Source organism: Cavia porcellus, unplaced genomic scaffold (genome assembly GCF_034190915.1).
Source record: "Cavia porcellus strain 051 isolate PalLab524CR breed Dunkin Hartley unplaced genomic scaffold, mCavPor4.1 scaffold_2, whole genome shotgun sequence".
NCBI classification, from domain to species: domain Eukaryota; kingdom Metazoa; phylum Chordata; class Mammalia; order Rodentia; family Caviidae; genus Cavia; species Cavia porcellus.
Genome location: NW_026947485.1, coordinates 6233655 through 6261211, shown reverse-complemented (window position 1 = coordinate 6261211; position 27557 = coordinate 6233655). Strand labels below are relative to the sequence as shown.

The 27557-nt window shown below is 39.7% G+C and overlaps 1 long non-coding RNA gene and 1 pseudogene across 1 annotated transcript; both read right to left on the bottom strand.

The window, feature by feature from the left end:
* Positions 1-261: 261 nt before the first annotated feature.
* LOC100726939 (RWD domain-containing protein 1-like) lies at positions 262-1689 on the bottom strand (annotated as a pseudogene).
* Positions 1690-7083: 5394 nt separating this feature from the next.
* On the bottom strand, positions 7084-13682 carry LOC134472582 (uncharacterized). Its single transcript, XR_010042468.1, has 3 exons — positions 13256-13682; positions 9287-9352; positions 7084-7289 (listed from the first exon to the last, which is right to left on the bottom strand). It is a non-coding gene; the product is annotated as an uncharacterized LOC134472582 (long non-coding RNA).
* Positions 13683-27557: the final 13875 nt, after the last annotated feature.

The window sequence follows — 27557 nt, the reverse complement described above, 5'->3', positions numbered from 1 at the left end:
CAGCAGAGCTTCGCACCAAGTCTGGGCCTAAATAAGGACGACTAGCCTGGGTCCTTCCCAGAAATAGGCATTTCTGACCTGATCGTAAATTAGTGGCTTCACATCTTTCTTCCAGGTTTTTAGTCATAAACATTTTGCACAAATGACACTGAAACTAATGAGCAAAAATGTGATGGCACTGCTAAAAATGCAGGTACAAATCATACTACCTAAAGAGAACAAGGTCAATTCCACTGAATTCTATCAGAAAGTTGAGTCAATACAAAATAGTCATACAGCGGCTCTGTGTATGGTTTTTAAACCCCATCGTCTCCACCCCAGCGGAAAGTTGCATGTGTTCTATGGCAACTTCCAAAATGCACAATTTAATTTGAAAAGAGTAAGTCGCTATGCCTGTCCCTTTCCCACCACTGCACTGGCTCACAGAATGCCTCTCCCCATACGTGCTGGCACATAGACGTTCTCGGAGCATGGAGGCTGCAGTCATGTGCAGGCAGCGGGGAGGGAAGAGAATCCCACCGTGCACCAGCTGCCTGCCGCAGCGCTGCGGACAGTCGGGAGGCGCGGGGAGGCTTCCCGCTGTAGTGTCGCTCTGAAAGTGCTTGCTTGCTGTCACAAAAGCTGGTGGCTTTTGTTGTTATTGTTGTTACGGTCAGTTTATTAAGTTCGATGATGAAAGTTATCAGAAACATATTCTCCTGAAAATCATTTTTTTCTTAGAAAAAAAAAAAAAAAGCAAGGAAAATCAAAACCCTCTCGGCGCAGCCACAGATGCTGTGGCCGTTGGGCCTCTCTGGAGACAGCCACTCTGTCACTGTGTGGAGTCACTGCCCGCATCCGCAGGATTGTAGTGCGGGTCATCTTCAACGTCCTCCAGCTCTCAGTCATCCGTTTCTTGGAACAAGGACTCATCTACCTGCACAGTGTTTCCAGCATCCCCCAGGAACTGGATGTCAGAGGTGTCGGATTGTGACCTGTTTTGAACAGCTTTTGCCACTCGGCTTACTTTTTCCTGCGTGTTCTTCTTTCATCCGTTTCTTTTTAATTTCCAAGAGTTCTGCATCAAATTTGGCTTTCCAACATGAGAAATTCTCAGTTGTAACAGGGGTGCCGTGGAGTAATTGCTTCTCTGCTTCTTCTGCTTCTTTTAGTTTCTTTTCTTCCTCTCTTCTCGTTTTTATCTGGCCTACTATTTCATTTATTTTTTTTTTTTTGCACCACCATCACTAGAGTAAAGATCACAACCACACCAAGATTTTCTTCAGCCTGCAATACTAATAATTTTAAAATTTCTGTGATGTCATTATCGTCTAAATTTTCTTGGGAAAGTATTTCATAAAGAGGAGCTTCATGTGGGTATTTTTCACTGTATGTAAACTTGAGGGTAGTCTGGACAGCTCCATCATTTTCTCCAGCCTCTGATGTCACAGTAATGGTGAAGCTGGGTGGATTTTCTGGTAACACTGTGAGGGAGTCAGGGTAGATGGACTCCAGGGCCTCTAGCTCGATTCGCTGCTCCTCGATGGAGTCCGTCATAGTGGCCCTGGCTGCTGCCCATGGATCACACCCACACTCAGGCAGCAACCAACAACCGAGGCCCCAGGCCTCGGGCCGGGCCCAGCCCGCTGAGCCATGGCCCCATGCAGCTCTCAGCCTGATCGCTGGTTCTAAGCTCGTGACTTTTAATGGCATCTATGGAGTGAATACGTAAGTTTGAAGACATATGGTGTTTTATATTCTTGTCACTTTTTTATTTTAAAATGAAAAACAAAAATGATGATGCAAAACTTCAAAACAAAATAATAGGAGACTAACAATGGTTAACATATTTTATATTGTTATCTTCAAATTAAATGCTCAGATTACAAGATACAGGCATGAAAGAATGATCAAACATGAAAGAACAATTTTTCTTTTGATGAACTAATAGAGATTCATAGAATTATCTCTCATACATGTGAATATATAATATTTTCCCCTTCTTTCTTTTTTTCTTTCCCTCATCCAGTTGTTCTTTCCTTTTGAGCAGTTTCTTCCCCTTTCACTTTCACAGTCTATTGTAACTTTTGGATCTTACTGACTTTTTAAAGTTTCTTATACTAGGGATACAGTACGATGTTTACACTTAGAGTATGGCCTCCAGTTGCACCCATTTACCTATACAACATTGAGTTTATCTTTGTTTATAGCTGAGTAGTACTCCATTGTCTATAAATAACACATCTGTTATCTGTTCGGTGGTTGATGGGCATTTGAGTTATTCTAAGATCTAATTATTACAAATTGTGCTGTTAGAAACAGAAATACCCATATATCACTTGTGGTATGATGTTTTTAAATGTTCTGGGAAGAAGGAGGATAGCTGGATCAAACGGGATCTCTAATCCTGGTTTTTTGAGAATCTCCACACTGATTCCACAGTAGTTGCACCAGTCTACACTCCCGTGAACAGGCAGAAGGGTTACTTTTTCCCCACAGCCCCCACCCCCCAGCACATGTTATTGGTTGATTGCTTGTGATTGGTTGATTGGTCTCTGACCAGTGAATTGATGCTATTTGCATTAGTGGTTTAAACTGCTAAGCTTTGGCTTATCTTTGTCAGGCTATTTTCCTGTTGTTGGTTCCCTGTTTTTCCCCTCTGTTCAATTGCTTTCCTTGCTTAGTAGTTTCCTTCTCTTTCAGTTCTGGGAGTTGTGGCCATTTTTATCTCCGTCTAGAATATCTTTCAGTTCTCTATCTAGGGTTGGTTTGGTGGAAATGAATTTCTTCAGTTGTTCTTTGTCATGGAAGTTTCTTATTTCTCCATTAATTTTGAAAAACAGTTTTGCAGTGTACCTCAATATGGGTTGTAAGTTGTTTTCTTTCAGGGCTTGAAATACTTCGAGATCTTCTTGACTTGAGGGTTTGTGTGAAGTTAGCCATGATTCTAATCGGCTTTTCTTTAGAGATGATCTGTTTCTTTTCTCTGACAACTTTCAATATTCTGTTTTCACGCTGAATTTCTGGGATCGTGATTATTATATGTCTGGGTGTAGATTTATTTTGTCTATGGTTATTTGGAGATCTATATTCTCAATTGTCTGTATGCTGACCTAATTCTGTTCCCATGTTAGGAAATTTTTCTCTATTACTTCTACAAATAGTTTTGGTTTAGTCATTTGTGTGGATTCTTGCATTTTCATTGACACCTATCAGTTTTATATTGCTTTGCATCGTCTTGGAGCTGTTGAGTTGTTATTTCATGTTTTTTTTTTGTGATTTTTAAGAGATCTTACCTTGTGTTCTCAGTAGCCATGATCCTGTCTTATGGTCTGAAAGTCTATCTCCAGTTTCATTCAAGCAGTTCTGCCAGCTTTTAGTGGAATTTTCAATTTCCTGTATATCTTTTTAAATGTTTCAAGCATTCTATTTCTTTTCTGTATTATTCATTCAAGGTTTCCATCATTTTCACATGCTCCTGTAATTTTTTCAATGCCTTCTCTACGTATACTGAGCAATTCTTTTATTAAAGTTGTCATTTCATTTTTTTTATTTGAGAGATTATCTTTGATATGATTTCCTCTATAGTTTCATGAATTTTTTTCTTCACTTGCTATCTTTCCAGAAATTTCAGCTATGTGTGTTGTGGTGGCTTTTATGTCCCTGTTACCTGTACTCATTCTGAATGGACTGGAGGTGTGAGGTTGCATTTTGTTGTTTGTCTGGTCATTTACACCTCTTGCTTCATATTTGGTCTTTTCAATCTCTCTCGTCTTTCCTGTCCATTGTGTGCAGCTATTCAGGGTCCTGCTGTGTGACTGGCATTCACAGCTGCTAGGTCCCCTCAGGGTAGGGGACTGGCCAGTCATCTGAAGTCTTCCTGGGGAGGTAGTTGTGTGAGTTCTGGATTCTCCCCACACGGACCAGCCTAGGACTACTGAAGTGGATCCACCCTTGACTGGTGTTGTTACTGCTGTTTCAGACCCTTCCAGGCTGCCAGATCCACCTGTCCACGGCGTACGCCCCAGCCAGGACTCTGCTGTGTCATCGGGGTCTCACAGCCCTGCTGATGTCCTCTGGTGGGAAGGAGGGCTCCTCTTGTCACTTTTTATGTTAGTCACTTTTTAAATTTAGGAAGTAAAGTTGGAACTGAGAATGGGTATACGACAGGACTTTGTTAACTGTTGAGGACATTGGAAAGGATTAGGAAACAGTCCCTGTTCGCAAATAATTCCTTTTCCAGCATCGTTTTTTTTTTTGTTTTTTGTTTTTTTTTTTTTTTTTTTTTTTCATTTCCTTTGTGGAAGTGTCCTCTCTATTTAGACTTCCAGAATAACTTCTCTAGTTGCTTTTAACTGACCATTTGCTGTTAAGGATAGTTTTCTAAAGTACTAATCTGAAATCTAGAATTAATTATATTCCAAATCTCTATTCCAAAAGGAACAGGAAGCCACTGTGGTAAAAAAAAAAAAAAAAAAAAAAAAAAAAAAAAAAAAAAAAAAAAAAAAAAACAGCATCTCTACATAAATGTTACTGTATTCATGAATAGTTCTATGGGACATGTGGAGGTGGGTTTTTAGGCTTCTGTTATGAATTAACAATGGTCAACTTAACACCAGCTGAATTAAATCAGCGTGGTGCTGTGTGTAGATGGCCCACCTGAAGAAAGTTGCCAGCATAAATAGAGACGTGGAAAAGAAGAGAGGCATTGTAGGTTCTCCTAAGTGTTGCTGTTTTGAGCTGTTGGTTCTCCTGGAGGAAGTCATCATGGCTAGCTTCCCTGATGTATATTCAGCCATTATTATCTCAGGACCTCAGGACCTTGTCATTGAGAGTGGCTCTGGTTTCCACTGGGGGAGCTCTGCTCCTTACATCAAGCATCACTTCCTGGCTCTGGAGGGAAAGATGTGAGCCATTTAATCTCCAGGAGAAACTCATCATGCTGCCTTTCTGGTATAAACTCATCTGTTCTTATTGTTAGAGGAGCTCAAGACCTCCTTGTTGCTGAGGATGGCTATGGTACTTTACAGGGCATCCCTGGTCCTTATTTTGAGCGTGACTTCTTGGCTCCACCATAGAACCCTTAACTTACTGGCACAGCTCCTTCACCCCACTGGCATAGGCTTCCACCACTGACTTTCCAGCAGATCCGTAAAACAGACTGGTGTGAGTTCTTGTCGTGGGCTCTAGATCTCCAGTTGGACTAGTGGGAGGCATCCTTATGGGCTCTAGGTCTTCAGCTGAACTCATGCAGGGCATTGCTGTGGGATCCAGTCCGTTGGCTGAATATTCTGGGTGACCATCATAAATAATATTATAAATTCTGTGTCTGATTGTAATTATTCTCCTCACAACCCCTGACTACAACAGCTTCATTATCATGGCTTAGTTTCTTTTGCTAATAGCTGGGATAACTACATAAAATGCAAGTAGAAAAATAGCAGTATTAGCTTATAAATTTAAATATTATGCTTCACGAGAGCTGTATTAAGTAAAAATATTAAAGTGGATCAAATGAGATTTTGGTGCAATAATTAGTAGGCAGTTTTCACTATTTTAGGAGAGTGTCATAAATGTGAGAAGCCTAACTTGGAGGAAATTCAGTCATTTTAGTTTCCAACCTGATCTATTTTCAGAACTTTGAAAATACACACTCCTGTGTTCAGGTTAACGGATTGTCCTTTGAGTTATATTTGTGAGACTAGAAGGTGGTAACTTGACATTCTGATTCTAAGCCCATGACAAACTTTAAATGAGGGGAAAGACTGATGGAGCTGGAGAAAATCTGAGGATACAAAGACAAAGATGTGCAGAAAGAAACTGTAGAAAGAAGAAAATATTTGATAAAGAAATATTTAAATATGCAATATCTGAAGGGCTATGAAAATATAATCTTCTTGAGAATATTTTAAAAGTAACTGACTTTCAGAAAGTCTTATCATTGTAATACAGAATTATAGTACTTCAAAATATAAGTCATGAACAGATCAAGTAGAATGTAAAGTTTAGATGATCTAAGAGCCATCTATCTCTACTAATAAATTGTCAAGCCTGACCTTGCTATAAACAGCTTTGTTATGATGCCAGCCACTTTGTAAATCATGAGCTCAGGGTCACTAAATGAAGGCTTATACACTTTCTTTTTTCTTTTTTTTTTTGAGACAAGGTCTCAGTAGGTAGTCTAAACTGAGCCTAGGCTGGTCTAGAATTTATGGCAATCCTCCTGCCTCAGTCTCTCAAGTGTTAGGATTATAGACATGTGCCACTACCCCCAGCAAAGGCTTATATTTTCAGAGAAAGTTATGTAATTTTAATATTTATCATGATCCACTGATTCCACTTTCCAGAAAATAAGTTAATCTGAAAGTCAGATTCTTTTCAGGTAATCTATCTCAAAATAATGAGAAAATCTGGATTAACAGTTATGAATGTATATTAAATAATTCAATAAATCATAATCATATAACTATTTTAAAATTTAACATATTTTAACTGTGAATAGAGGTCAGCATATATAATACCCTATTTTACTCAATGTCTTTTACTAGATATTAAGTAAAACAATCTTTAATTCATGATAACTATGTGTTGCTCTATGCATAAATTAGCAGTAAATGGATCTTTTTGTTTTATGATTCAAATAGGTATTAATTTCTATTTTAGGTATTTACTTTTCAGAGAGAGGTGAATGGATGGGTACACTACACATTTCACTCTTCATTGACAATCAATAAACTAGTAAAGAATAGATTTTTTTGTAAATTAACATTTTATATTTTCAAGTGTTCCGCTGAATGACAGTAAATTTCAACTTTTTTTTTTTTTTTTGAGACATTGCTTATATGGTCAGAAAGTAGAATCCTGCAAGTCTATTATAAAAATCAGATGATCTTATGCATGTCCTGTTTACACATCTGAATGCTTACAGTCACATTTTTATATTGTTTTTACCCAAAGAGTTATACAAGAAAGAAGCACAAAAATGCATCAATGTGTGTAAAAAAAAAAAAAAAATAAAATGCTTTTATGTGTCAGAGAGTATTCTGTCTTGCCGAGACAAAATACCCAACACCCAAAATGAAGGAAGGCAAGGCTTACTTAGCTCACAGTTTGTAGAGGTTTCAGTCTACAATCGGCTGGCTCCATGTCAGGGTGGCGTGGCACAGACCTGATACTTCAAGGCAGCAGAAGACAGCACCAGCAACAAAAGCAAAATGAGGGTGAGGAGCCTCCTTTGCTCCAGTATATTGTAAGCAGGCCAGCACCCTCCAGGGCAGGTGTAGCACTCACACCATCTCCATGCCCTCTTCCTGCACAGGATGAGGATGTTTACAAAGTGAGGAATCTGGCCCCTTGCTGAGTTTCTTAGTTAAACATCTAAACTTCTCAAGTTGACACATATGGTTATGTTATCAACCATAACAATCACCCCTTGTCAACTTGGCAACCAGACATGGGTTTCCAGATACAAAGACATGCTGATTTTTATTTCACAACTTTAACATTGTAATGATGGTTTAACAATCCTTAAGACCTGGCATTAAATCTGTCAGCATTCTATTACACTAGAGCCTTACATTTCACTTCTGGTCCCCAAAAGACTCGTGCACATCCTTTTATGCAAAAGGCATTTAGTCTGTGTGCAAGAGTTGCCAAAGTCCTAATACTTTCAGCATTGCTGAAAACTCCAAGTCCCACCTCTCCTCCGAGATGTTTCACAAACTCTTAGCTGCAAATCCCTGCACAAATGAAAAGTTAAATGCTTCCAACGTTCAATGGCATAAGAGAAACATTTTCATTTTCATTCCAAAAGTTACAAACAGGGGGATACAATGTACTGGGACCAAAGCAAATCCATGATCCAGCAGGGCAAACATCTGAGGCAATCTATGGCAATTTCTGAGCTCCACAGGACTTGAGTGGCTCCACCTGTAGGGCACTTCTGGTGGCTACAGCTCCTACCACTTCTCTGTTAGGCCCACTGTGCTCCCTCCTTGCAGCTTTCCTCAGGTGACCCACTTTCCTGGCTTTTCCAAACTTCTGGAGACCCCACTGCACCTTCAGATTCACACTGACAGCTTGACATGCTGCTGTCTCAGGAGTACATTGCCTCAACTCCCAGACCTTCTGAAACTGAGGTGGAGACCTTCTAAATCCCATAATTCTTGCTTTCTGCATGCACTTAAAACCAGTGCCACGTGGATGATGCCAAAGCCTGCTGCCAGCTGGGGCAGTAGCCAGGTGTTCCTCTCTCTTGGCTGTAAAGGTCAAGTTCCTGGCTCTCTGGGCACTCTGAATCCAATTCTGAGGAACAACTTTTCTATGCCACCACTGCTCTGGAATATGGTACTCTGCAGCTTTTACCTCAAAGCAAAGTCTTTCACTTTTGCAATTTTGAGCCTGTAAATGGTGGAGACCTGCTGCTTTTAGTAATGCCTTCAAGTCATCTTTTCTATTCTCCAATTCCTTCTCAGCAATCCAGATTTCCGCAGCATTATTGTTGCAGTCCCCAGCTTTACTGGAGCTCCTTTTCTGGCCAAACACAATACATTTTAAATCACCCTCACTGGGCTTTTTGCTCTGTGTTCTTAAGCCCACAACAATAGCAATGCCACAGACTCAACACTCAGCTACAGTGAAAATTCTTCTGCCAGATTAATTAGTCCACTGTCCTTAATCTCAGGCTCAGGCAAAATCTCTACACTTGAGCAAAATGCGGACAAATTTTTTTCTAAGCCGTAACATACATAATCTGGAGTCTAGCACCTAATGCAGTCAGTCTTTCTGCACAGCACAGATCTCCTGAGCTTGGTCTTTACCAGCAGGATTTCTATCAGCTTTCTAGTGTTCTGAGCTCTGACCAGGATCTCCCATACAGAAGAGCCCAGGGCATTTGGGCTCTACTCTTTTAAATGACATCTCTGAATCTTCCCCCAAGCCATTCCCAAAGAGTCTTGAACCGCAGTGTCAGGTCTAGTCACAGTAATGAGTCTACTTCTCTGGTACCAAATTGTATCTTAGTTATTTTTTTCTTATTGCTAAGACAAAATACCCAACATCCAAAATAAGGAAGGTTCATTGTATGAATGTTCGCTTTGTATGCTTTAATTTTGTAATTTGGACAACTGTTTCTGGGATGACAGTGTGTGACCTATTAGCTAGTGATATCTTACTGTATTTTTTTCTTGAAATTCTGTATTATTTGTACCCTTTTACTGCTTTTTTAAAAATTTCCTTTCTTTTTTTCTCTTTAAATTAAAAACAAAAACAAAAACAAAATAAGGAAGGAAAGGTTTATTTAACTCACAGTTTGCAGAGATTTCAGTCCATAATCAGCTGGCTCCAGGGCAGGGTGGCGTGGCACAGGGCAACACTTCAAGGCAGCAGAGGACAGCAATAGAAACAGGAACCAAAAAGGGGGTGAACAAGTCTCCTTTCCTCCCTTGTACTCTAAGCAGGCCACCCCAATCCCATAGGCTCTCATCATCTCCATGCCCTCCTCTTGCACAGGCTCAGGATGTTTACAAAGTTACCTCTGTGAGTTGCTTAAACTTCTTAACTTCTGGAGTTGACACAATGTATCAACCATGACTGAGAGTTTGCTGAAAAGTATTAACAATATGAATTCTTCCTTTCCCCATTTTAGTTAGGCTCACAGAAACTACTGTGCCTCAAATGCATCCCTTAAAAATCCATGCTGAGGGGCTGGAGATTTAGCTCAGTGGCATAAGTACCTGCCTTGCAAGCAGGCGGTCGTGAGTTCGATCCTCGGTACCAATTAAAAAAAAAAAAATCCATGCTGGAAACTTACTGTTCAAAGTCATGTATTAATGACATTTTGAAGTACCCCTGAGAGAGGCAGGTGATTAGCCCTGGAAGAGGCCAGGAGCCTGGGGCTCACAGGTTGGCATGAAGAATCTTATGAGAAGGGAGGTCTGGGTCTCACTGTGGAATGCCCACTGTCCTGGTGTGGTGCAGAGAGGAGTCTGTCCATGGATAACCAGTGTGTATGGCTCCGTGCCCTAGGCCCTCCCACCCTCCAGAGCTACCTATAAAATAAACATCCGTGCTCTGTAAATCACTAGGTCTCAGATAGCTTATGGAGACAATAGAAAGTGGACTAAGACACCTTGCTGAAGACTACTTTTCTGCCTGCACTAAAAGGTAGATGTGGCCATGGGGCCAATTTTTGGCCATACAGGTGTGCAAGGAGGCAGTGTATGCTCTTTAGGACTTAGGAACAGAGGAGAGGGGCGGGCGTTTTGCTTTCATCCCCTCTTGCCAGTACGCTGGAGTGCAGGTGTGATGGTGAGAGCTGGTCACACTGCGACCTGGTCCAGAATCTGCAGGAGGATGCTGGGTAGCAGCACGCTGGGTGGGGGCCTGGATGAGCTGATGTCCAGGAGGCTGCTGCACCATGGCCCCTTTTCCTAAGAGAATTAGGTACTGAGATCTTGCTTGGGCCACTGGTGTGCTCTCATTTTACAGTAGTCACACCACGCAGAATTCCACGCAGCTTCTAACTCATTTCAAGAAAACACCCAAGGTTGGATCTGAAGAAAGATTTTAAGGGTCTAAGTTGGCCACAGGATTTGTCTAACTCACAGATCAACCTCAGCCAGCAGAATTTGCTGCCACTTGGACCTGTTCTCCTCTGTCCAGTTCAGTAGCCACTGATCACATGTACGTGCCTAGTATTTGAAATATAGTTTTGCAAAGGAATTAAATTTTAATTTTACTAAATTTTAGGTAATTAAAATTTAAATAGTTGTAAGTGGCTAGTGGGTACCTTCTAGCACTGTGTAGTTAAAATCACACTATTGCCCAGTAAGAAAACCCAAAAATCAATCAGAGGAATGCTGCCAAAAGTATGTTAGAACAAGGATTAAATGTGTGTGCTTACGGCTCAGCTTACCAAGAGGCTCATTTCTTTAGTTTGTAGATGTGAGTTCTGAAGTGCATTTTTTCACATTCAAATCATTGTACTCAATTCCTATGTATTTGCAGAAATAGAAAACACCTTGATGGGTTCTGCCACCTGCTCTCTGTAGCTGCAGACCAGGCTGACTCTCAGGTTACAAGAAGATGCCAGACGCTAGTCAAGAAAAGCTGTGTCCTGGCTGGGGCTTCCATCCAGAGGGCCCTCTACTTCCTTACGGTGTGTGTTTCTACCAGAGAGTGGATTTGTCTAAGGGATCCTCTGTCTTCTTCTTTCTCTTTTTTTTAACACATGGAGGAGAGCAGGTTAACACACCACATTCCTCGGGTCACTTTTCTTTGCATTTCCAGATGATTGCTAGTGGCTTATCCAGTAGAATATTGTTTAAAAAATCAAAAACAGAATGAGAGTTTTATACATTCTAAGTTCCTCTTTTAAAAACTATTGGGTGTTATTAATAAAAACTGCCTGCTCTTTACTCCCTTAAGCTAGAGAAGAAGGGATTCTACCTAGGCTTTGGGGCACTGGTACACTGGGGGTCTTGTTAGGAGTTAGAGACAAGAGCAAGCACAGGTGCTCGCACAGACAAGGTTGCTACGTGATAACCAGGCAGAAACATCACAGAATCAAGGACTTTTACATTCTTCACAGGTGTGATTTTTTCACCGTCAATCTTCTCTAACAATGAATTTGAACCTTTCCTTCAATACATTTATGATTTATAAGTCTCTGAATACATTAAATTGGAGAGTGCATTTGAAAATACAGCATCCAAAAGTCACCATCACGACATTCCTTTTGTGATACAATTTTCAAGCGTGTTTTTAATGTTTGAAAGATGAGCAACCGTACTATATGTTTTTCACATTGGTAAAATGACCCCCTGGGAGACATGGATTGAAGAAACACAAGGGACATTCACTGATTAGTGACATTCTGTCAGTTTGGCCATTTATACCTTTTCTCTTTGCCCTCTGTGTGACTCTGCACTACCCAAACTATTTTTCCCAAAATCATAGATGAGGAAAAGGAGACTAAAGAGGATAAATGATATTGCTCACAACCCACCAGTTGGACAGGTAGGGAAAAAGTGAAAGCCATGATTTCCATTCTTCCTAACCTGGTGGTCTTTATGTCAGATAGTTGTCTCAGTTTAATATTAGTCCTCCTCTGCAGGGGCTCTTTCTATTTGTTTGACTTAGCTAGCCCAGTCGCCCTGACAGGAGTGCAGAACAGGTTGGCATGGAAGATTAAAGCCATCAACTGCCTGGATTCATTTGCCTCTCGTGCAGTGTTTTATTTTGTTTTCACTCTGTCTTTTTAATTGCGCGCCATCACACCAGCCAGGGTGCCGGGAAAGTGCACATCTTGGTAAAGCCTAAAGCGAGCATAGCAAACACTCAGTCCAGAAACAGATTCCTGCTCCCTAGTTTCTGCCCTCCAGGAAAATTGCTACTCCTCTTGCTGACAAAAAATAACCGCTTCTTTGCCCTTTGTGGATAGTTAATTATGCATAAATCCACAAACAGTACTGTTCACATTTTTAATTAAATATAATGAAATACAGTAGAAATATTTTCCTTTATTCTTTATTCAGTATTATGATGTGAGATTTATCTCAGCCTAGTGTACCATGTATTGTGGAATTAATTTACAAGTAGGTACCACTTACTGTGAAACTAAGAAGCCAGAACCACTTAAAATAATATCTTCGAAGTATTCTGAGCCCCCAGAATTCACAATTATGTGTCAGAATTAGAAATTTTTTTTTTAGTTTTTAAAAGAATGAAATAAGGTTTTCTACAGATAATACTAAAATCTGAGAGAATTTATACCATCATTTAACAAAATTTTAAGAAAGATACTTCAGGAATCATGAGATACAAAAAGAGATGGTGAGCAGAGATAGTTATATATACAAAAGATTTTAAAATTCAGAAAAAATATTATGTATGACTGTCAGTATTAAAACATCCTAATAACAGTATCATTTTTAAAAGATGCAAAATATTAATGTTATACTTTATTTAAAAATTCTGTGGGAAATCACAAAGGGGTAAGTATAAAAGGATAAAGACTCAACTATAAATTTCAAGCATACGGAATGAAACATGTAATGAAGCAGAACACTGAGCTGAGTCATGTTCTATTTCTGATACTGCATCACGTGATGTGGCAATTGAAGATTTTTATTTTTTGTCAATTTCACATGCTAGAAAAGTATTTTTACATGAAAATATAAAAATTTAGAAATGGAAAAAATCACACAGCGGGAATATCTACCACTTGAGTCTGATCAAAATATAACTCATGCCTTTTTTTTTCCTTTCTACTTACCCGTACTTAACAGAAAGGTTCCTCTCGCTGACATCTCAGGAACTGTACTCAGACCTTCTTGAACGTGCAGAGGCTTCTTTTGTACTTCTTTCTCACTTTGTCTGGTTCTGCCTGAAATGACCAGCTGGCACTGAAGTTGATGGCAAATGTACTTCCCTCGCAGAACCAGAAGCCACCGTCTTCATTCTGTCCCTCTGGTTTCCCGTCCTGTCTTGTCTTTTCCTAGTGGACTTCCCTTAAGGAGACTCAGATACACTGTATGTAAGGTCACCGAGGATGTTTGCCACTGATGTGATTTATAATTTTAAATACATGGCGTATGCCTTGAAAAGGAATCTTCAGTCTAAATGAATGATATTTGCCTATGAGCTTGTAAAAATAAAGCAAAGATCCACCCGTTAAATTCCTGGGTGCTGGGCTGCTACAGCGCTGTCTGGTTTCACCGTTCTTCTAACTGAGCAGTGTGGCTCCCACCCACCAGATCCCTGATTCCATTTTCAAAGCCATGTCATTTTTAGTTTAAAAACCTAAAAGCGGAGGCATCTTTTTGCCTGCGGTAAACTTAATATTTAAACAGAGTCAGCCTGAGTAATATCCTCATGCAGTCGTGGCTTTTCTCTTTCATACCTCCAGATTTACAAGTAGGATTTGATGAGATACTGTGATCATACAAAATCCCCAATATATCTTGCCTGTATGTGGATTTCATCTACTCACAGTATGTCACCACAGTTGTACGTTAGTAACTTACTCTACACTTGTGGTTGCAAAGAAAAAAACAAAACTGGGTGGTACATGGTGGTTTAATAAAGGTTCAAATTCAGATAGAGATATGATGAGCTCACTGGAATTATGGAAAATATCATAACTCTAAGAGCGCATCAAGGTTGGAGTTAGTTATTTTAGCTAGAATATTGCTAGTGTGCAAAAAATGCGCATCATGAGGGGCTTAAGAGGATTTTCATATTTAATTCTATGTACTGCATTCTTTTTTATTACAATGAATTATATTAAGTCCACTGAAAGTAGACTATTAAACATGTTCCCAAGTGCCCACTTTCTAGGTTTAAAAATGCAACATTTTATATACAATTTAGGCTTTCTTTATATTATTTCTCAATTTCATTTTTCTATCTCCTTTATTACCCAGGGATGCAGTATCTCAAATTTCACATTTAACATTCTTGTGTGTATTTTATATTTTCATTCAGTATATTTTTACTCAAAATGCAAATTTGCTTGTAGAATGTTCTTAAATTTCATATGAAAGTAACATTCTATAGTTAATTTTTTATCTTTGAATGCCTTTTTGAGGTTGGTTCATTTTCATGTAATTTTCTCCATGTCACTAATTTTCCCTTTGCATCCATCTTTCCTGATAGATACGGATATAGGGGAATGAAACTCTCAACCTACTATGTCCATGACTTTGTGTATTCTAAAATTAAAGAATGAATTTTAGGAACAATGGAGGTGAGAGTAGAATATATTTATTGAGAGAAAGAAAGCTTCCATCTGAAGAAAGAGAGAAGGGGTCCCGAGGGATCCCAGAAGGGGTCCCCAGTGGTTGTCAAGGACTCTGTCTTTTCCAGGGACTTTTATAGAATAAAACCATGGGTTCAAGGCAAGGGGAAAACTGGGAACTCACAAGGTAGATGGGCATAAGGTGGGACCTAACCATAGCTAGCCAATAAGATCAATAGTTGAGGTAAAATTGGTTACATTAGGGACAAATGGGGAAGTGAGTCACTTAGCAGGCATTCTTACAGAGCTGTGACTCTCTCCTGGGGAGTTAAAATGGTGACTCTAGACTTTCTCAGGGTAATAGAGAGCTATTTAGAGTGTCAGTCCTTAGGATGTGGATGCATTTTTTGATTCTCTGTCTTGAGGTCTGGCCCACAGCAGGAGTCTGTCTCCCCTACAGTTGCAAAGTATCTGTACTGGTTCCTTTGAGGGCCTAGTTCTGTCTTACTGCCTATAAACATTTTTAACTAACTCGGATGCCTGCAACGATACCCAAGTATTTTATGCTTTCTCATTGTTAATAAACTTAGTGATATACATATTTGCATGTGGCTCCAACCAAGAACCATGCTTAATTCATTGTAGACTAAATGCATAGTTGTTTTAGAATTATGAACCGCATCCAGAGTAAACCATTTTAACCACGTGTACTTCTGACAGGACACATACTGCTCCTTTGTTTTAGTCTCACAGACATCATCACTTTTTACCAAAACTCCTTAGATCAGTGCTTTCCCCCTCCCTTGTAGTGTGTGCGGTTCACATGTCTGTAATATAGTCACATTCTCCTGTCAGATTCCATATCCTGTCCTGTGTTCTGCCACGCCCTAAATTCTTTTTGAAAATTGTACATTAAATTCCATCCTGTGATGCAAAGGTCTTTGTGGTCTGACAAATACATATTATGTTTCTCATTACGACATTCTACAATTATAGGTACCATATTTCTACAATAACACTGTTATGCAGTATTTTTACTGTCAGCCAATTCCCCTACATTTCACCAACTCAACCAGAAAACTACACATTTGCAAGTGGATGCACACACACACACACACACACACACACACACACACACACGTCCCTCTCTGGTAACCACAAGTTTTTCAGCATCTCTGAACGTGAGCCTCTTTTATAAAAGACTTAGGATCACATAGTATTAAACCTTTTGATGCTGACATTTATTTATTTACTTATTTATTTTTATCTTGTTTGGCAGTATATTTTTAAGATTCATCTATTTCTTTGTGTGCCTGGATGGGTCCTTCCTTTTTATCTCTGAACCATGCCTAATTGTATAGATGTACTACAGTTTGTTTATACATTTTACTGTTTGATATGAATGCTCTCTGTTCCCATTGTTGTGGCAAAATTATTGAGAAAATGCCCACAGAAAGCCGAGAATCAGGAAACAAGCAAGTTTTATTCAGTCGGCTGAGTGATGCAGTCAACATCCCATCATGACACACATCCACACTGGTCTTTGATCTCTCTCAAGTTTTATAACTTTCCTGTAACCATGGTAACCTTATCACTTCACCTGGAATTGACAAAGTTTTCAGTTATCATAGCAACCCTATTGCATTTAAAGTCCATAAGAGTGCTATAGGATCTCCTTGTTAATTAACCGGGATGCAAGCAAGGGTGATCTTGACCACTGTGTGCTAAAACCATTTGTCTTTTGGCATCTAAAGAGGGAGATTCTCAGGAATTCGGGGTGGAGTTCCCTAAAGGATAACTGTAAACTAAAATGTAGTCTAAAAGACAAGATGGAGTCTAAATTTCTTTCACAGTATCAATTCCCTAAGATGAATGTTATGAATAAAGTTGCTGTAACCATATGCAGGTTTTCATATGGAGATAAATTTTTAAACCCATTGTGTTTATACCCAGGGGAGCCCTTGCTGAATTATATATTGAGATCTTGTTTAACTTTTTAGGAAACCACTGAACTCTTTTCCCAGCTGCATACCTAGCTTTGCATTTTCTTTTGTAACCTGTGTTTATGATGCCCTCTCATCCCTCAGAAATTGATTTTTGTCAAGTCTGTAAGGATCTAAATCATTCTAATAGGTGTGACATGATTTCCCATTAGCAATTTAATTTGAATTTCCCTAATTATAAATGAATATGAGCGTATTTTCATATGTCTATTTGTGATTCATTTATTTTCTTTCGTGAGGCATGAGCTCATACTTCTTGATTGGGTTTCTTATTGTTAAATTGAAAACATCTCTAAGCTACAGTGGCTTTACAAGATATATATGGTTTGCAAATATTTTCTTCTTGGTTTGTGGTTGAGTTTTTATTGTTATATACACAATAATAAAGTAAAATTTTATTTCTAAATTATTAATAGTCACATAGTCTCCAGCTTTTATGTGGTTGGTCATTCTGCTATCTATTTTAGAGACGAGGTATCATTGCTGGCAATATATACACATAAAGAGCCACTTGTAAGAATAGAGTATTTTCTAGATGTCTGGAAGAACTCTGTAAGTAATGTAGCCCATTTTAATAGTAGTAAAAAAATCACATCACATTGATAATAGTCATAAAGCAAAGACTTTTGAACACTGGATGCTAAGTACTAAAATGTCAATGAACAGAAGAGCATGAACCCCTTCATGCAAGAGAGTAATGGCTTTGAGAAGAGAGGTAGCAGTGGAGGGCAGTGTGTACTGGCACAGATGGTTAGCGCAGGGGAGGGACCGTATTTCTTCTCCCCCACACAGTGTCTCTCAAGGCTCAACCAGAAACAGGCGCTAAAGGCAAAGCTGAGAAGGGAAATGACAAAGAGAAATCCACACAGACTTTAGCAATATTAAAGAAACCAAACAGAAGGAGAGACAGGAGACAAAGTGGTGTATGGGAACCCAAAGTGATGGTCACTGGCGGGAACATTGGTCCATGGTAGGTCAATTTGGAGCTAGTTGAAAATAAAGAAGAGATGGGACAAGGCCAGAAAGATTTGCTGCACCCCTGGATGGATGCAAAGAGAAGAGGAGGGGAGAAAATATTTGCATTCAGTTTTCTTGCTATCTTCCACTGTTCTATGAAACGTTCATATTGGTAGATCCCAAGCTAAAGCCAGTAGTCAAGGTAGCCTACCTGGATAATTTAGGACACTCCATCTCAAAAATCCTCATTTTTGGCATATCTGCAAGGTTTCTGTTGCCATGGAGAGTAACAATCACAAGTACAGAAATTAGACTCTGGATATCTTTGAGGGTAACCATAGAACCCGCCACAACTTTTGTATTTGTGTGAGATTGGATTATAGGTTGTATATAAAATGCAGTGCTAATAATGCAAAATCAGATGTGTGCTAGAGTGAGAGAGAAAATAAATGAGGGAAAGAGAACGTTTTAGTTCTTGGAAAATATCCAAAGTTTGTTCTTTTTCTTTCAAAATAGATTAGGGCCCAATAAATCTTCATATTGAACAAAATTCCCTCATGTAGAATTAGAGGCTCATACTGTTCTTCTTTCATCTTAGAAGCTTTTAAAGATGAGGATTCAGACTGTCACGTATTTCTGTTCAAATGAGTACATTCGAGGCTTGCCACTGACTCCTCCCCATACTTAAAAGATGTTAAGAGCAGCACACCACAGCCCTGTTCCCCAACACCAGAGAGGATGCCTGTGGCCCTGAGAGGAACTGGCTATCACCTCAAAGCTCAAAGAGGATCCTAGCCTGAGGCTGTGCATACAGCAGACCGAGCTGCTTCCCTGCTCAGAATCTCTCCTGTCTTTATAGCAGTTGCATGCGTCATATTTCATATGTTTTCTGGTTTGTGGGGATATAAATTGTATGATTAAGAGCAAAGATATAACTTCCTTATAACAAATACAAGAATATTTCCCATTGTAGAGCTCAGAATTTTAAGTCAATGTTTTTACTCTATCTAGATTGATCTAACTCTTAAATCCCAGAAAAACATGCAGTATCCAGAACATCTTAAGAACTCAGAGAACTCTAAAAACATGGAGAACAACGAAGCTGATGCCTGGTTTTGCAAATCAGCTAGACACACTGTCAAGTGTCCAACTCACATCCAGCTGACATGGTGACAAGTTGATGCTAGCCTTTAAGATAAGGACTCTGGTGTCTTCCCTGTATGCACCCTGCTTCACCTTCAGAATCCTGAGTCCTTTACCTACATCAAGAAGACTTTCTTTGATCTGGAAAACATAGACTGTGGGGTGAACTTTACAACTTCCATTTCCTTTGCATCAAATTATCATCGCCTATAGCAATTGGGCATCTTCCTCAGCCTGGGTGACCACTGGTTTAAGACAAATCACCACAAAGTCACCTAGGAGAAACCCGAAGGTTACTATAAAGGATCAGGGCAGAGCCTGTGTATGGCATAGTGATAATTAATTTTATACATCACAGACTTCAGCTTCTGAGCAGTAATAGATTTTTATTACTCTTATTACAATGAATAGTTAGAATCTGAAAGATAAAAGCTGATGATGCCTACTAATGTTTTGTACTTTTTAAATATGTTCTAAGGGCTGTGAATCTAAATTACATATAATAATGCCAATAATGTGTTGTCCATCATGAAGATGGCTAAGCATCTGACTTTCAAAATGGTTTCAGTAATACAAATGGTAACTTTGCAGTCTTCTTGTTCTCATAAATAATTCCCTCTGTGATCAACAGAGCATGGTCATAAGATGGTGAATTAAAATTTTGCTGCAGTCAATGGTCATGGCAAGAACAAAGTTAGAGGTCACAGTGGGAATGGATTACAATGGGAGTTTAATAACACAAAGTCACAGCAAATGAAACAAATTAGTCACAGATGCAAAGGCCCAATCATGATGTCATCTACCTGCGCAATGTTCAAAATTATTGGCAGTTGTAAGTAACACTTGATTGTTTTATCTGCTTACATAGATGGAAGCTAATATTATTGTCACTTAATTTTTTTTCAAATGTCAGAAGGGCTAACCCTAAAATTTTTAAATGTAGCAATATTTATTGCACACACTAGAGTTGAAAAGTAGAAATGATTTTGTTAATGCTTTGACCAATTCAACAATTTTGATTACCTTCTAAACTGTGTTACGACCCAGTAATACATGGCAGATTGTTTTTAATCTATAGCAAATTAAGCAAAGTAATGTGTTCTATTATGAAAACGTTCCAGGGGGAAAAGAAAAGTGATATGTGACTTCAATTTCTATTTCTTCCCAGTGGAATAAAATAAGCTTATTCGGAAGTTTTAAACTGGAAAGACCATTGCATCTTCAAAGTACGAGGAGATGTTTGCAGCTCCGAAAACCTAATGCAGCTGGAAAGTCTACATCTGACAAATGGAGTGTTCCCCGGAGGGTGCAGAAAGAAAATAGACTTCCTTTCCCATTATCGTTTTTCTCTTACTTTATGGTACACAGACTTGTTAGACACAAATGCCAGGTTTTGTTTTTATTTCCCCTTCAACATATGCACTAAATAGCTATCACGAAAGGAAGAGTTTTATTGTTTCCTTCGTTGCACATTCATGCCGGGTGGTGGAGGTTTCCTTCTCTGGGGAAGCGTCAGCTGATTCTTCAGCAATGCACAGCAAGCGATAATACCCATTCTCAATTTTAATTCACTTTTGAGAACTTTTTCCAAATGACCTCATGATATTTTCCCTAGATAGCTCTGGTAATTGGAGAAGCGTGCTCCACAATCCAATTCTTAAACAGCGCCCTTCAGCACCTTCTGCATTTGTAGAGCTCAGCATTTCTTTGATAAACTTTGCTCTCATAAGTTTCCCACATAACTGTCATTTAGCAAGCCACAGGCAGAGAACTGGGAATACAATCCATGCAGGATATTGACCTAACTTTGGGTTGGATGAGGTTTGGCTCATTGTTTCCTATTTCACATAGGATAATACCGTGAATTTTTGGTGCTTAAATAGTCATGTAGAGATCACTTCTTTTCCTATTACTTGTGTATTGATTTTCTCCACTGTAGGAGACAAGGAGTTGCCAAAATGAGCTAGAAGGATTGCACACATACCATCTTCATTGTTTGGCTTTATATTGATCTGTTCAAGAGACATCTTGAATTAGTAAATTGTATTTCATACTGGACTGAAGTTCTTGTCTTAGTTTTCTATTGAAATAATTAAATACCCGAGACTGGGTAATGTATAAAAGGCCCACTGAGCTGCTAGTTTGGTAGCTGGAAGGCCAAGTAAGGTCCTTCCAGTAAGGACATCCAGGCAGATGGGACTATGGCAGGGGTTGTTTGTGTGGGTGTAAGTGATCACAAGTCATTCAGGAAGCTGGAGAAAATGGAGAGGGGCCAGACTTGGTTTTCCATAACTAACTCTTCCAGGCATTAACTGGGGTGTCCTAAGAATTACATTACTGCTTTCCGTGAGCAGTGCCCCCAGTAAAGTCTGACTAGGCTTCAACTGCTAACATCCCACACTCAGGGCTGAAGACCCAGCACATGAACTCAGGGACAGAAGTCACTGGGACTCCCCCATCTTTTAAGAGAATGTTGCTTGTTTGCTTGTTACGCCGCACTTATTTGCAGTAAATACAGAAATGCAGTCATTATATGCATCAGCAAAGTATTAAGAGTTATAGAGACTACACATGGTCCCCAGTGCAGACGCCTTTGGGGTGCTGCTTGTACTTACGTCTCTGTAGGAGGCACCTACTTCGAGGAGGCTTGCTTAGACCATTGCTTGCCAGCACAAATTTATACTCTCAGATTCCCAGAAAGCACATGTAACCTACATGCAATTTTAATGCTTCCTAATTAGCATGTAATTTCATTTTGCCTCACTTGAATGTGTAGTTTTGCAGAAAATCAGTTCATAGAAAATTATAAAAATAGATTCTATACTAAAACATATAGCAGTGGTGTACATCCAGATGTCAGTATCCAAGTGAATGTTTTTTATTATTTTACATCAGTGCTACTACTGATAATAATACCAAACATAACAGTATTACTGTCTGCTTTTGTTAAATGTACTCTGTGTAAAAGAGAACAGCATAATGTAATTTTCAAGAACCGGTCCCTCTAATTATCGTAGTAGAGGGAGGTGTGTACTGTTGTTTTTGCTGTACAAATATAAAATACAGAAAACTGCCAGTGAACTGCCCCATCCCCCTACCTGGGCTTGGCTTCTGTCACCTTGAGTCTTGAATGTGTGCTGGAGGACCCTGAATATCACACCACTGTCCTGTGTTTACCAGGTATACCATCATGGTTAATATGTCCAAGACCATTTTTAAAGTGTAAAATACAATATATGTCATGTTTTCTAGCTAAGAAGACTCTCAGTGAACAGTAAGTCCTGACAAGGACTAGGATCACAGGGGGGATGAATGTAAATTCTGCGGACAGTACAAAAAGATTTAGTATACAGTTACACCTCCGTCTGCTACTTCTTAAAATTATTTTTATGGCACCAAATACTACACAGATCATGAAATAAAGATATGAAGATGGGCTGACTTCCTTGAGGATTTATCCTGAAGAAAAATGGAAACCCAGATGACAGCTAATAAAATATGGAAGCCGTGATTTATAAGTCTTCCTCTAAACTTCTGGAAATTACTTTTTCCATTCGTTTTGTTAGCATTCAGAAATCTCAAAGGACTCAAAACCCGGCTCAAGATAGAAATGGCAGGGATGACATGTATGGGAAGATGCACACACACACACACACACGCACACACACACACACACACACACACACACACACACACACGGTAAACATCACAAAGCAGCACTGTGGCTTTAGAAGCGAAGTACCACACTGACACAGCTCCAGTCGGTGGCCACAAATGAGAGCTCAGAGGTGTCTCCTTGTCTCTCCCACCAGGTGGCCTGGGTCCGCCTTTTTCCATATGCTTCTTTTAAAAGACCCATCTGAAGATGGGTGCACAGAATTAATGTGACCTCCACCCTCTTATACATACTGCTAGCTCCCTCCACCCCCAGGATCTAGAGTAAAAACATGGTGTGTTACTCAGTGTGTCTCTCATAGTTGAAGAATTAGTGATCCCTCCAAGCAAGGTTGCCTCTGGAATATCAGGAAGACTGCAAGAGCATGGCACCCATCGCTTTAAATAAATTTACCATGCCACTTTCCTGCCCTTGGGACAAAAAAAGCCAGCACTCACAACGTAAAGGAGGAGAGGTTTATTGGGCTTGTGGTTCTGAAGATAGCCTGGCTTCGAGATAGAAATGGCTTGGCGGAAGACTTGGAGAAGGAGAACTGCTCTCCTATGGCCTCTGGAAGCTGAGAGAGAAGGGAAGAGCGCATCCTTCTGGGCAAGGTTGGCAATGAGCCATTCCTTGGACCAGACCGTGCTTCCTAACAGCACATTAAACTGTGGACTCAACCATGGATGAATCCACTGATGAGGACAACACCCTGGGATCCACTGACTTCAGGAGTCCCAGCCCCAAACACAGGAGACGTTGGGAGATATTCTAGATCCAAACGACAGCACCTGGTTATGGTTCAGACACTGGATATTAGGTCATGCACCACGTAAGGAAGCCTCCTGTGAGGAGTGTACTGAAGTATCCACTACCATCTCCTCTGTTCCCTCAGGGTGGGGCTGCCAGCTGATCTGGTTCTGGAGCTGGAGGTTGGCTGGCTGATCTCCAAACACACGGTCCACATGCTTATGCTTTTCTCTCTCTGCCTCTTCTGGAGCAGGATGATGGAAGCGCCTTCCTCCAGCTCAGCAGCTGGAAGGGAGGACTTAGGGCTGCCTGGTCTCCTCCGCTTCTCCCCATGTCCTTTCCAGCTGCACTGTCCCTTCCGCTGTGTTCCTTGATTATTCTTCTTGGCTTTTGTTCCTCTGCTGCTGGATTCAGAACACAGGTGATGAGAACTCTGTATGAGAGAATCCAAGGACAGCTCAGACAGTCCAGCTTGAGTTTTTGCTTTGCACCAAATTTAAATCAGGAAATAAAATTGTTAGTTGAATTGAAAGATTTGAACTGGAGCTAGACCTGTCTGGATAATAGAACACAGGGCAGAAGCAGTATCCAAATACTACCCCTGGACCTTCCACTCCATAGTAAGCTAAGGCTTCTTATCAGTGAGGTGGGCACAACGTTACTCTTTAGGTGCTGTCCCATCCTTAAACTCAGTGGGGTGAGTCCATTGTCTAATTCAACTCAGGGTCCTGAAAAAATATCACTTCCCTTCCCTTTACTATTAATGCAAACCCAATAGTTAGTTCAGAGGTTCAAATTTGTTTGGATTTGGACCTCCATTATGTTGTCATTATAAGAAGAAAATACATTATTTTTTTTTTTTACGTATTTGAAAAGCTTACTATAAATATCTGAATAATGAATGCATACATCTTTGGGTTGATTTGGTTGTTTGGAGTTTTGTATACATTATATGGAATAGAGACTGGAAAATGTTCAAAGGTTGGTTCCATTTCACTCTTCATGTTTAGATTTTTAGGAATGTCATAAACAGATATCAAAACATGAGTTGTTTCAAAATGATAGAAATGTGTTGTCTCAAGGGTATGATATCCCAAAGACCAACATCAAGGAGTTGGCAGGGCTGGGTGGTCTCTGATGGTGCCTGAGAGGGCGAGGGTGGGGTTTCCCTGCCTCTCTGGCCCTCTCCCACACTGCTGCCTGGACTGTGCCCTTGTGGTATGCAGCTGTCTCCCTAATGTGTCTTCACACAGGCCTCTCTCTGCACATACATGTCAGTCTCTGGGTCTAAATCTCTCTCTTTTTTTTATAAGGACACTAGTCAGTTTGGATTAGAATCTGTGTTACATTAGGCATTTCATTGGTTGTATCAAATACCAGACATACACAATTTCAAGGAGAAAAGATTTATTTTGGTGCAGGGATTCAAAAGTTTCAGTCCATAGTCAGCTGGCTCCAAAGCAGAAGTGGCATGGGAATGGCAGAGGGGTGTGAGGGAGGAAACCTGCTCGGCTCATGGTGACTAGAAGGAGAGAGAGAGAGGGTGAGATAGACAGACAGACAGAGACAGAGGGAGAGATAGAAGGAGACAGAGAGAGAAACAGAGGGAGACAGAGAAAGAATCGTTATGTATTGTAAACATGTGTCTTTATCCACAAGTTTCTCTATGCCTGGATCTGTGTACTTCTGGCTCTTCCCCAAAGTCAAATGACTATGAAAAGTAAACATTTTCATTTGACTAATGTCATTCTGGCAGCCAAGACAGCACCAAAGACACTCAGGAAAGAGGACGTCCAGAAGGGCGTCAGAAGTGTAGTGGGATAAATGTTCAAAGTGCAGGGGAGTACCCGAGTGGGATTCCTGGGACTATGTCTTTTACTATAATGATTTTAAAATTATAAATATCTGCTGTATTTCTCCAACAAATCTGGTGGGGCTCTGACTTTAGTCATGCATTGGGTAACTCTGGGAACATATTCTGGTTCTGAAAACTGTTTTAAGGTGACTTCATTGTTGTGTATACATTACAGAGTGTAAATGGCACAAACCTTTATTCTGTATTTCAGTCACTCTTGATGTAGTCAACACAGCAAACGTTTGGTAGCTGTGGTGGCAGGCCGTGTAAGACAGCACCCCATCTCACAGGCAGCTTTTCCCTTTAGAAAGAGTACCGTCTAAAATAATGATGAAATTCAGGGTGCTGAATACACAGTCCAGTGATGTGGTCATTTATTATCACCGTCAATGTGTACCATGTGTAATTCTATGTGGTACCCAGTGTGTAACTAGCAGTATGACAGATTTATTTAGACCACTATCTCTACAAACCCTTGAGTAATTCATCTGTCTTGGTTTCTTTCTTCTAGGACAGACTACCTGAGACCTAACGTTAAAGGAGGAAAGGTTTATTTGACTGACACTTTGCACAGGTTTCAGTCCATATCTGTCTGGCTCCCTGGCAGAGAGGCACAGCAGAGGGGCATCGCAGAGGAGAAACAGTCCTGGCACGCAGGTGGGTGAGGAGGTGCCAAGCAGCAGACCCAAGCAACTTAGCAACATTTTTTTTTGCCCCATTTATATTCTATCCAGGGTAACAGACTCACAGCAGGTGCCAAGCCAATCAGCAGACTGAATTAGTGATCACGCATCCTTATCCTAGCATCACATACGCCAGAACCAACCGCCTCTCCAAAAAACCCAGCCATGGCTGCATGAGGCTTCGAGACATAAGCCATACCAGCATCACAGTGTGACGTAGAATGCTTCAAGGATGCTAAACAGGAGGAAATTCTCAGCTTCTTTCTAACCTGAGGGAGACTTTCCTCCATGCGGCTCATCATTTATGGAATCACTGTCATGCTTGAATAAATGTATGTTCAGAAGTCCTTGATATGACAAAAAGCACGGGGCATTTGGTAGAACAATCGCATACTCCAGTTAACAACCAGGTACAAATACAGGAAATTTCCCTGGAAATTCGATTTAGTGTTTTATATGTAAACAGTTCCTAGCCTTCAATCTGCATTGTTAAGAAGCGGAGAAATCGGCAACCTGCAGTTCTAGAAAGGGTTCTAACATATACTTTTTGGATATTTCAGGGTTGTTAAGTAAAATAAGTTCAATCTTCTATCAATTTCAAAAGATTAGATTGCATTTTCAACATAAAAGAACAATAATATTTTGCAAATCTTTCTTTTTTTTCTTCTTGCACGCAAGTGGATTCCTAATGCTAACAGTTAAAGTTAATAATTCAAAAGTAATTTTTCCAACTTGATTGATACGTAGCTGTTGTTATTTGCCCTTTTGTGACTGACTTATTTTACTTACATGACTTCTTTTGGTCTAATTATGTTGTCACAAGTGGTAGATTTGAATAATAAGTATTTATTTACTAAAATACCAATCACCAAGAAGAAAAATTAATGCAACAAATTATTTTCAGAATAATTTAGAAATCATTTTTAATAGGCAAAACGTGTTCAGACTAATCTGAGAATTTTTGCTACTAAAGTGTAACTTGCAAAGACTCAGTTTAAACAGAATTCCACATTACGCCTTGTTTCAGTGTATTTTAATGAAGCCCCATGAATTGTGGAAACAGCCTGCTAATAATTCCAGCAATGTGTTTGAATGGGACACTGCAGTCTGCAGCTCACAAAGCATTTTACCTTGACTTCAGCAAGTCAGTAGTCACAGTTAGATGTCTACAAAACAGAAAAGACCTCAGGATACCAGCACGCAACTAGCATCAACATGATAGCGTCATGAAATCTCTGATTTGGCCCTACTTAGTATTCTTCTCTTTGTCAATTTAAAAAAAAATGTTTTAAAGAGAAAAAATGGTGGATGAGGACATAGCTCAGCAGCACACTGCCTAACTGGCAAATGTGAAGTTCTAAGTCTGAGTCCTAGTAACAAAGACAGAGAGAGAGAGAGAGAGAGAGAGAGAGAGAGAGAGAGAGAGAGAGAGAGACAGAGACAGAGACAGAGACAGAGAGACAGAGAGAATAAAGCAAAATTTCAAAACAAGATAAGAAGGTAACAACTGTTAACATATTGCATAATTTTATCTTTAAATTAGTTATTCAGAGCACAAGATATTGGCATTTAATTATCCAGACAATATTAGCACAAGCTTTCCTTTTCAATGAACTAAGGGAAATTAGCAGTATAACTATTTTAACTATCATATATATATATATATATATATATATATATATATATATATTTGCTTTTTCCTTTCTTCTTTTCTTCATTCTATCATTCCAGTTTCTCTTTCCTTAGGAAGTTTTTTCCCCTTTTAAAATATCTATTGTACATTTCCGATCTT